The following is a 10885-nucleotide window of genomic DNA, read 5'->3' as shown; positions in this document are numbered from 1 at the left end:
GACTGCAACCCAGTGCTGTGAGAGTTCTGATGGTCAAGAGGAGATGTTGTCGAGTCCACTCTTTTCTTGAGCACTTAACTAGGGTCCAGTATTTAGGGTACTCTGCTTGGAGGTGGTTAAGAATCAGGGCCCGTTCTTCTCAGGACCAGTCCTACAAAGTCCTAGACAGGAGTGCCATTATGGGGATGGTTTGACTTGTACGGGTTAGGCACGGAAACAGGGTCTATCATTCAAGTGAACAAGAAGCTGTAACCAACAGTGGGTAGCGCCTGAGTCAACCTGTTTCACAGGGAAGCGCTCTGACGACCACAGGAGCCAAAAGTGGCGGGCCTGGGACGATGGGGCCTGGGACGATGGGGCCTGGGGCTAGCGCTTGGCCTGGGCACACGTGACGCGCCTGTGGGCGTTGAGTGACAGGCGCGGTGTAGGGCGGGCCTTGGCGGAAATCAACTTCCGGGGGCAGAGGTTCTGGAAGCCGGGTGGCGAGTGCGCTGTCCCAGCGCGTGTTCCTGGGCCGCAGTGCCCTAGGTCTGGGTCGCGCCCGGGTGCGCGCGCGTGGCTGTGTGCTGGGGGTGGCTCACCTGGCGCTGTGGGGGAGCAGCGCGGCGGTGGTGACAGTGGCGGCAGGCGGCAGCGGCGAGAGCCGGGGCGCAGGTAAACGGACGCTTGCCTTCTGGGCCTGGGCCTGGGGCCTGGGCCGCACGAGGCCGGCGGCACGCCCTGAGGCGGCCTGGGCACGGGCGGGGAGCGCGGCCGGTCTTCCGCCGCCGGCGGGTACGGCCCCGGCCCAGGGAGGTCTCCGGCCGGGGAGTCACGGGGCGTGACCCGCCGCGGGCTGGAGCTGAGCCTCGCTCCCCGGCGGGCGGTGTCTACCCGTGCTTGCCCTCGCCGGCAAATTTCTGCCCCTGCATGTTTCAGAAGCTGATGTTTTCGGAAGTCTACGCACAAGTACACGTGATTACTGTGTCACCAAAGCTCCCATGAATGATGACTTTGATCCTTGCAGAGTTTTCACCGATCGTGCCTGGTTTAAGTTTTCCCTTTGACTTAAGTACAACAGGGTCCTTCAGGCAGTCACGTTTCCTTGTCGTTACTTTGGGTCACAGACTGATATAAAAGCATTTCAGGGTGAAGGCAGTGGCTGGTAACTTTCCAAGTGGTGAGGCATCCTTCATCCCCTTAAGTGCGCCCCCTCTCCCACAGTAAAGATGATTCTTCCATCTCCCCTTGTTGCATACTGGGGTGCAAAGCTTTGGACGTAAAACCTGTTTGGTTTCACTTGAAGAAGTGGGAACTCTATTAAAAGCAGCGCTGAGTGGGTGTTTTTTTTTTTTTTTTTTGGTAGGATGATGTTGCTATTGCTACTCTCACTTGCTTCCCTGATGAGAGTCGGGGCACAGCCTGATTAACTGTTGGATCAAGTTCTGACCACAGCTGTAGGTGATTCAGCGGCGCCTTAGGAATTAGGATTTTTTTCTCCTTATCCCCCCTTCTGAGCTGTACAGGAACTGATGCCCACCTTACTCGTTAAATATTTATCTGGGCGGTAGTTGGACGAAGGCTTTTGGACCGCATTTTGGATGTTGCATTCGTGCTGGTGATTGGGGGTGGGCTGACGTTTCATTTTGTCACGGGGGGATGGGCTAACATTTCACTCTACAATTTAAGACCAAATTCCCAGAATATTTAGTTGGAGGGGATGACAGGGACCGGCAATAAGTTCGCGTTGTTCTCTGCCATCGGAGACCTGTATCCTTCATCTCATTTGCTTTCTGCTGCAGTTTCTGTTGCATTGAGGGGATTAGCGCCACTGCACCTGTAAGGTTAATGGAGCTGGAGGATACCAGAGAGAGTGCACCTGTATGGTGCTGGCGAGTAAGTTGTGTGGTAGAGAATTGCCCTGGTTACGAATTTTGGTATACTGCAGGCTGGCTAGGAGGTTGTTCTGTGAGTTGGAAAATCTTATTATTAACTGGTTTCCTAGCAGCAGTACACGCCAAATGGAATAAACATAAAGAAAAGAAAGTGGTGAAAGTTACAATTTATTAACTTTTATTAAATGGAAAAATGTAGCTTCTTATTGGAGTGATAAGCTCAAAACTCCTGTTTTAATCATCTTGATATCAGAAAAACAGAAACTGCAGAAAGTCATCATAGAGAGACAGCATTTTTTTTTTTTTTTGGTGGCAGTGGGGGGAAAAAAAGAAGATAGATGGTTACCAAGTAGCTAGTCTGAAGCTTAAATGGACAAATAGGAATTTGCCTAGTTAGAGGCATTTTATCTTGTATTCCTAGCTGTAGATATATGGTTGTAAAGTATGGAGGGTTGTTATGAATAAAGAAAACGATGTTTATTGTCTTGTTCTTCATAGCAGAAATTGGGGTGGAAGTGCATTTGGTTGGATGAGATCGTTTTTGTAGTAACTTGGAAAGGGCATGTTTAGGTGAGTGTTTCCAAATTTTAGCTTGTAATCTCTGTGCCTCCTTTATCAATCTGTTACTCGTGACTTGGTCTTTCTTGAAACTCATCAAATTTTGTTATTTTCTGTCTGAACAATGAGAACAATAAAAAGGACACACTGGAGTAACTTTTTATATCAATGTGTTTCTTCTTACTAATGATAAATCAGTTTTTGATTTGTAATATTTCTAAGAATTTTTTGTTTCCCCCAGTGTTTCTCCTCCACCCCAATACCCATTTAGATGGGTTGTCATTTAATTTGAAACATGTTTTCCAAAGCTTCCCTGGTGGCTCAGTGGTAAAGAACCCACCTGTAATGCAGGAGACTGGGACTTGATCCCTGGGTGGGGAATATTCCCTGGAGAAGGAAATGGCATCCCATCCCTCTATTCTTGCCTCAAAAATTCCTTGGACAGAGGAGTCCGGTGGGCTACAGTCCACAGCGTTGCAAAGAGTCAGACATGACTGAGCAATTAGACAACAACAACAACATATTTTTCAAAAGAGCATGTCCTGTGTCTTTTAAAATGTGGGCTTATTGAGGTATAGTTTATAAGTAAAAACAATCTCTCAGTATCTTGTTCTTTAAACTGACACATGCACAATATTCATATAACTACCACCACAATCCATTCACAGAACATTTCTATCATTCCAAAAAGTTCCCTCTTGGGACTTTGTAGTTGGTTTCCTCCCCTCGGTGGTAGATCAGGCAACCACTGATCTAGTCCCTATCCATATAGCTTTTTCTTTTCTGGAATGGCATATAAACGGACTCCTACAACAAATAGAATTTTTTCCTGGTTTCTTTCACTTAATGCTTTTGTGAGTCACCCATTTTGGTGCATGTATCAGTGCTTTGTCCTTTTTTGCTTTATTACCAAGTACTATTTCATTTCTTTGCATTGATCACTGAGGAAGGCTTTCTTATCTCTCCTTTCTAGTCTTTGGAACTCTGAATTCAAATGGGTATATCTTTCCTTTTCTCCTTTGCCTTTAGCTTCTATTCTTTTCTCAGCTATTTGTAAGACCTCCTCAGACAACCATTTTGCCTTTTTTGCATTTGTTTTTCTTGGGGATGGTCTTGATCACTGCTGCTGTACAATGTCACAAACCTTTGTCCATAGTTCTTCGGGCACTCTGTCTGTCAGATCTAATTCCTTAGGTCATACCCGAATGATCTCATTGTTTTCCCTACTTCAATTTAAGTCTGAATTTGGCAATAAGAACTTCATGATCTGAGCTACAGTCAGCTCCCGGTCTTGTTTTTGCTGCCTATATAGAGCTGCTCTGTCTTTGGCTGCAAAGAATATAATCAGTCTGATTTTGGTATTGACCATCTGGTGATGTCCATGTGTAGGGTTTTCTCTTGTGTTGTTGGAAGAGGGTGTTTCCTATGACCAGTGCATTCTCTTGGCAAAACTCTGTTAGCCTTTGCCCTGCTTCATTTTGTACTCCAAGGCCAAATTTGCTTGTTACATCAGGTATCTTTTGACTTCCTACTTTTGCATTTCAGTCCCCTATGATGAAAGGGATATCTGTTTTGGGTGTTAGATCTAGAAAACCTTATAGATCTACGTAGAACTGTTTAACTTCAGCTTCTTCAGCATAACTAGTTGGGGCATAAACTTGGATTATTGTGATAGTGAATGGTAGAATGGGAAAAACTAGAGATCTCTTCAAGAAAATCAGTGATAGCAAGGGAACATTTCATGCAAAGATGGGCACAATAAAGGACAAAAATGGTATGGAACTAACAGAAGTAGAAGATATTAAGAAGAGGTGGCAAGAATACACAGAAAAACTATACAAAAAATATCTTCATGACCCAGATAACCATGATGTGTGATCACTCATTTAGAGCTAGACCTCCTGGGATTCGAAGTCAAATTGGCCTTAGGAAGCATCCCTACAAACAAAGCTAGTGGAGGTGATGGAATTCCAGTTGAGCTATTTAAAAAACGATGATGCTGTGAAAGTGCTGCACTCAGTATGCCAGCAAGTTTGGTCAGCAGTGGCCACAGGACTGGAAAAGGACAGTTTTTATTCCAGTCCCAAAGAAACGCAATGCCAAAGAATATTCAAACTACTGCGCAGTTGCACTCATCTCACACACTAGCAAAGGAATGCTCAATGTCTCCAAGCCAGGCTTCAACAGTACATGAACCTTGAACTTCCAGATGTTCAAGGTGATTTTAGAAAAGGCAGTGGAACCAGAGGTCAAATTGCCAACATCTGCTGGGTCATGGAAAAAGCAAGAGAGTTTCAGAAAAACATCTATTTCTGATTCATTGACTATGCCAAAGCCTTTCACTGTGTGGGTCACAAAAAAACTGTGGAAAATTCTGAAAGAGATGGGAATACCAGACCACCTGACCTGCCTCTTGAGAACCCTGTATGCAGGTCAGGAAGCAACAGTTAGAACTGGACATGGAACAACGGACTGGTTCCAAATAGGAAAAGGAGTACGTCAAGGCTGTATATTGTCACCCTGCTTATTTAACTTCTATGCAGAGTACATCATAAGGAACGCTGGGCTGGAAGAAGCACAGGCTGGAATCAAGATTGCCGGGATAAATATCAATAAAATCAGATATGCAGATGACACCACCCTTATGGCAGAAAGTGAAGAGGAATTAAAAAGCCTCTTGATGAAAGTGAAAGAGGAGAGTGAAAAAGTTGGCTTGAAGCTCAACACTCAGAAAACAAATATCATGGCATCTGGTCCCATCACTTCATGGGAAATAGATGGGGAAACAGTGGAAACAGTGTCAGACTTTATTTTTTTGGGCTCCAAAATCACTGCGGATGCTGACTGCAGCCATGAAATTAAAAGACTCTTACTCCTTGGAAGGAAAGTTATGACCAGCCTAGATAGCATATTAAAAAGCAGAGACGTTACTTTGCCAACTAAGGTCCGTCTAGTCAAGGCTATGGTTTTTCCCGTGGTCATGTATGGATGTGAGAGTTGGACTGTGAAGAAAGTTGAGCGCCGAAGAATTGCTGCTTTTGAACTGTGGTGTTGGAGAAGACTCTTGAGAGTCCCTTGGACTGCAAGGAGATCCAACTAGTCCATTCTAAAGGAGATCAGTCCTGGGTGTTCATTGGAAGGACTGATACCAAAGCTGAAGCTCCAGTACTTTGGCCACCTCATGCGACGAGTTGACTCACTGGAAAAGACTCTGATGCTGGGAGGGATTGGGGGCAGGAGGAGTAGGGGACAACAGAGAATGAGATGGCTGGATGGCATCAGTGCCTCGATGGATGTGAGTTTGAGTGAACTCTGGTAGTTGGTGATGGACAGGGAGGCCTGGCGTGCTGTGACTCATGGGGTCGCAAAGAGATGGATATGACTGAGTGACTGAACTGAATTGAGAGATCTCTTCAAGAAAATTAGAGATACCAAGGGAACATTTCATGCAAAGATGGGCTCAATAAAGGACAGAAATGGTATGGACCTAACAGAAGCAGAAGATATTAAGAAGAGTTGGCAAGAATACATAGAACAACTGTACAGAAAAGATCTTCATGACCCAGATAATCACAATGGTGTGATCACTTACCTACAGCCAGACATTTTGGAATGTGAAGTCAAGTGGGCCTTAGAAAGCATCCCTATAAAGAAAGCTAGTGGAAGTGATGGAGTTCCAGTTGATCTATTTCAAATCCTAAAAGATGATGCTGTGAAAGTGCTGCACTCAGTATGCCAGCAAATTTGGAAAACTCACCAGTGACCTCAGTACTGGAAAAGGTCCGTTTTCATTCCAATCTCAAAGAAAGGCAATGCCAAAGAATGCTCAAACTACCACACAATTGCATTCATGTCACCCGCTAGTGAAGTGATGCTTAAGTTTCTCCAAGCCAGGCTTCAGCAATACATGCATTGTGAACTTCCAGAAGTTCAAGCTGGTTTTAGAAAAGGCAGAGGAACAGAGATCAGATTGCAACATCCGCTCGATCATCAAAAAAGGAAGAGAGTTCCAGAATAACATCTTTTTCTGCTTTATTGACTAGGCCAAAGCCTTTGACTTTGTGAATCACAATAAACTGGAAAATTCTGAAATAGATGGGAATACCAGATCACCTGATCTTCCTCTTGAGAACCCTATATTCAGGTCAGGAAGCAACAGTTAGAACTGGACATGGAACAACAGACTTGTTCCAAATAGGAAAATGAGTACGTCAAGGCTGTATATTGTCACCCTGCTTATTAAACTTCTGTGCAGAGTACATCATGGGAAACGCTGGGCTGGATGAAGCACAAGCTGGAATCAAGGTTGCCGGGAGAAATATCAATAGCCTCAGATGTGCAGATGACACCACCATTAGGGCAGAAAGCAAAGAAGAACTAAAGAGCTTATTGATGAAAGTTAAGAAGGTGAGTGAAAAAGTTGGCTTAAAGCTCAACATTCAGAAAACTAGGATCATGGCATCCGGTCCCGTCTCTTCAAGGCAAATAGATGGGGAAACAGTGGAAACAGTGGTTGACTTTATTTTTCTGGGCTCCAAAATCACTGCAGATGGTGATTGCAGCCGTGAAGTTAAAAGATGCTTACTCCTTGGAAGGAAAGTTATGACCAACCTAGGCAGCATATTAAAAAGCAAAAACATTACTTTGTCTACAAAAGTCCGTCTAGTCAAGGCTATTGTTTTTCTAGTAGTCATGTATAGATGTGAGAGCTGGACTATAAAGAAAGCTGAGCGCAGAAGAATTGATGCTTTTGAACTGTGGTGTTGGAGAAGCCTCTTGAGAGTCTCCTGGTCTGCAAGCAGGTCCAACCAGTCCATCCTAAAGGAGATCAGTCCTGGGTGTTCATTGGAAGGACTGATGTTGAAGCTGAAAAACCAATAGTTTCGCCACCTGATGAGAAGAGCTGACTCATTTGAAAGACCGTGATGCTGGGAAAGATTTAGGGCAGGAGGAGAAGGGGAGGACAGAGGATGATATGGTTTGATGGCATCACCAACTCAATGGACATGGTTTTGGGTGAACTCCAGTAGCTGATGATGGACAGGGAGGCCTGGCGTGCTGTGGTTCATGTGGTATCGCAAAGAGTCAGACATGACTGGGTGACTGAACTGAACTGACAATACCAATATGGAGTTCATGTAAGTATTTTGTATATATTTTTTTTGTTCTGGATTGGTCTTATTTTAATTTGCAGAATAAGCTCATTAAGCAATTTAATAATTCAACATGAGACAGGTTCAGTTAATTCTAAAATGCCCAAATAGAAATTTGTATTATATTCATATCTTTTTATATTGTCTAATTTTAAATTACTTTAGATATTTTTTGTCCTGTATCCCCTTCTCTTCCCTGTCAAGTCACCAATAAGGATCAGAAAGACCATTGTTAGCTATATGCCGTAGTTTTACTTAATGAATTAGAGATACATTTATTGTCACTAGTAGAGAATACAATAATTTTAAAATTTTGAAATGAGAAGATTATTTTTAAGTTACGGGTTTGTTAGATGAAGATCAGAAGTAATGGTATATACTTTAAAGTGCAGCATGTTATAATTCTGGTAAACCTTTTATCCTTAGAAGTGTATGAACATTTTGGTATTTACATAATGCTGTTGAACACATATATTCATGTAGACTAATTATATCAATGAAAAAAACCACTGTTTTATAAAGTGTGAAATCACTTTTTCCATGAAGTGGTATTCAGGGAAGACTGTCTTTCTTCTCCCTTTACCAGCCTTGCTAACATAGACCATGTGCATCTCCTACCAAAAGCAGGCATAGATAGTGACGAAGCCAGCCAAATTGCCTTTTATGTTGTGTCCAATTTTGTGGTAAAAGAGGGTCTGCTTGATCATTTCAAGATGTTTTACTTTTGTATTATAAGAATTCAAAACTTCTGCGATTGTAGAAAAGACAGTGCTATATTATGCAAGACCCATTAATATGTGTGTGCTTCTCTGGTAGACTTAGGGGTTTACATGAATATTGCTAAAAAACTACATGTTGGATGAATGAAAATCAGATTTTTGGTTGACTTACAGACTTTTAAGAAATGGATGCTCCAAACCTTGGGTTGTTTATAGTGTACCATTCTGCATATTGATTATAAAGTTTTCAGTTGTACTTCATGTGTTACTGGTGTGCAATATTGCACTTGTGTCTTTGAATCTAAGGCGTCTTGTAGTCAGTATGTAGTTGGATCATGCTTTTTCTTCATTCTGCAAATTTCTGCCTTTGGATCAGGTTGTTTAACACACGTGTATTTAAGATAATTACTGATAAGATAGGGATTATACTTGCCATTTTACTGTTGGTGCATATGTAATTGCAGTTTCAAATCACGAATTTTAAATTATTCTAACTAGGCTTCAGTTCAGTTCAGGTCAGTCGCTCAGTCATGTCCGACTCTTTGCGACCCCATGAATCACAACACGCCAGGCCTCCCTGTCTATCACCAGCTCCCAGAGTTCACTCAAACTCATGTCCATTGAGTCGGTGATGCCATCCAGCCATCTCATTCTCTGTCATCCCCTTCTCCTCCTGCCCCCAATCCCTCCCAGCATCAGAGTCTTTTCCAGTGAGTGAACTCTTCATATGAGGTGGCCAAAGTTTTGGAACCTCAGCTTCAGCATCACTCCTTCCAATGAATACCCAGGACTGATCTCCTTTTCCCAACCTCAATTATCATTCTCCTCCTTTCAGCGTAAATCTTCTGACTTCTCTCCTGCTCACTGCCACCCCTGTACACCCCCCACTGACCCTTGCCCGGCCTCACCTCAGCTGCTTACTTACACTGAGTTCCTAATGAGGTCCAGGTGAAGGTGTGAGTCTGTGTTCTGAGAGCATTCCCTGCCTGTTGCGGTGGTGAATGGAAGGAAAGGATTTGTGATTCATTCACATTTTCTCTGACTGGAATGCTCTTCCTTCAGATATCTGCATGGTTTTGTTTTAAAAAGGGCAAAACTTGAAAGTAAGGAAAATCATTAACAGTGTGTTCTTTCAGTGCCCTAGGAGGACCTTACTTACTCGACCCACTCCCAGAATGGTTCATTGTTGTTGCGTGGAATAAGAGAACATGACTCTTCAGAACAACGATTTTTCTTTGATTTGCAGTCCCTTCACAAGGCACCCATTTACTGAACCTTTTCACCTTTCCAATTTGCTTCAGATTCCAAAGGACTCAACTCAGGGGCTTACACCGTGTTCTTGGGCAACGTCTCCTGTATTTTTAAGAGAATCAGCTTTGGTGATGTCTCTCAGTTGGTCGTTGTGATCTAGGGGCTGGCCACTATGCTCTTCATCTTCAAGGCTCTCATCTCCTTTGCAAAACTTCTTGAACCAACACTTCACCGTATGTTTGTCAGAAGTTCCTGGGCCAAATGTGTTGTTGATGTTGTGAGTTGTCTCTGCTGTTTTACCTCCCATTTTGAACTCAGATAAGAAAATTGCTTGAATTTACTTTTGGTCTAACATCAGTTCCCTAGTCTAAAGTAAATATAAAGTAAACAGTAAGTAATAAGTCAGTAGAAAAAGAAATAAAGAAATGCACATTAAAATGATGTTTAACATAGCCACATTTATTTAAGAATGTATTCCAATATCAAATGGCAAATTTCTACAAGGAAAAACTGCAGTTGCATTTGCACCAACCTAGTATTTATTTTCTGTATATTTTAAAGTGTTTTTGTTGTTGCTATTCTTGAATCCCATTACTGCTTTGTGTTGCATTAAATAGATATTTTCTAGTGTGCCATTTTAATTCTTTTATTGTTTTCTCTCACTATGTTTAAGTTACTTTTTTAGTGATTGCCCTGGGGATTACAACTAACGACTTTATAACAGTCTGTTTGGTGTCTATTTTGAATTAGCACCAACAATCTCAAACTTATAAAAAGTTTGCTCCTCTGTAGTTCCATTTCTTCTTCTTTGTTGTGCAACTGTCACATAAATTACATCTTTCTACATTGATGCCCATCAACACAGATTTCCATCTTTCTTTGTGCAGTTGTCTTGTAAATTGTATAGGTGAAAAAAGAATTACAAATATACCTTTTGTGAAAGTTGCTCAGGCATCCCTGACTCTTTGTGACCCCATGGACTGTTGCCTGCCAGGCTCCTCGGCCCTTGGAATTCTCCAGGCCAGAATACTGGAGTGGGTAGCCATTGTCTTCTCCAGGGGGTCTTCCCAACCCAGGGATCGAACCCAGGTCTTCCACATTGCAGGCGGATTCTTTACTGTCTGAGCCACCAGGGAAGTCCACAATATACCTTTATATTTACATAGGTAAATATATTTACCTGTGTCTTTTATATTTGCCTGTGTAGTTATCTTTACTGGTGCTCTTTATTTCTTTGTGAGGATTCAGTTGCTTTGTATGGTTCTTTCATTTCAGCCTGATTACTCCTTTTAGAATTCCTCATAGATAAGACCTCTTGCTGATAAATTCT

General features: G+C 42.7%; 1 protein-coding gene across 4 annotated transcripts in view; it reads left to right on the top strand.

Annotated features, from left to right (window-relative positions):
- Window positions 1–437: 437 nt before the first annotated feature.
- The window catches only part of CCDC91 (coiled-coil domain containing 91), a 415614-nt gene continuing 405166 nt past the window's right edge, over window positions 438–10885 (top strand). The window contains exon 1 of one of the 4 annotated variants that reach the window (XM_088837256.1): window positions 438–654. The gene's annotated coding sequence lies outside the window, so the exon portion shown is untranslated. The remainder of the gene's footprint in view (window positions 655–10885) is intronic. The other 3 variants (XM_088837254.1, XM_088837253.1, XM_055395013.2) reach the window with 3 other exon arrangements.

Source organism: Moschus berezovskii, chromosome 6, assembly GCF_049115385.1.
Source record: "Moschus berezovskii isolate FMDL1 chromosome 6, NW_MosBer_1.0, whole genome shotgun sequence".
In the NCBI taxonomy this organism is placed as follows: domain Eukaryota; kingdom Metazoa; phylum Chordata; class Mammalia; order Artiodactyla; family Moschidae; genus Moschus; species Moschus berezovskii.
Note: the sequence above shows the minus strand (reverse complement) of the source record. Positions and strands in the feature narration are given on the sequence as shown.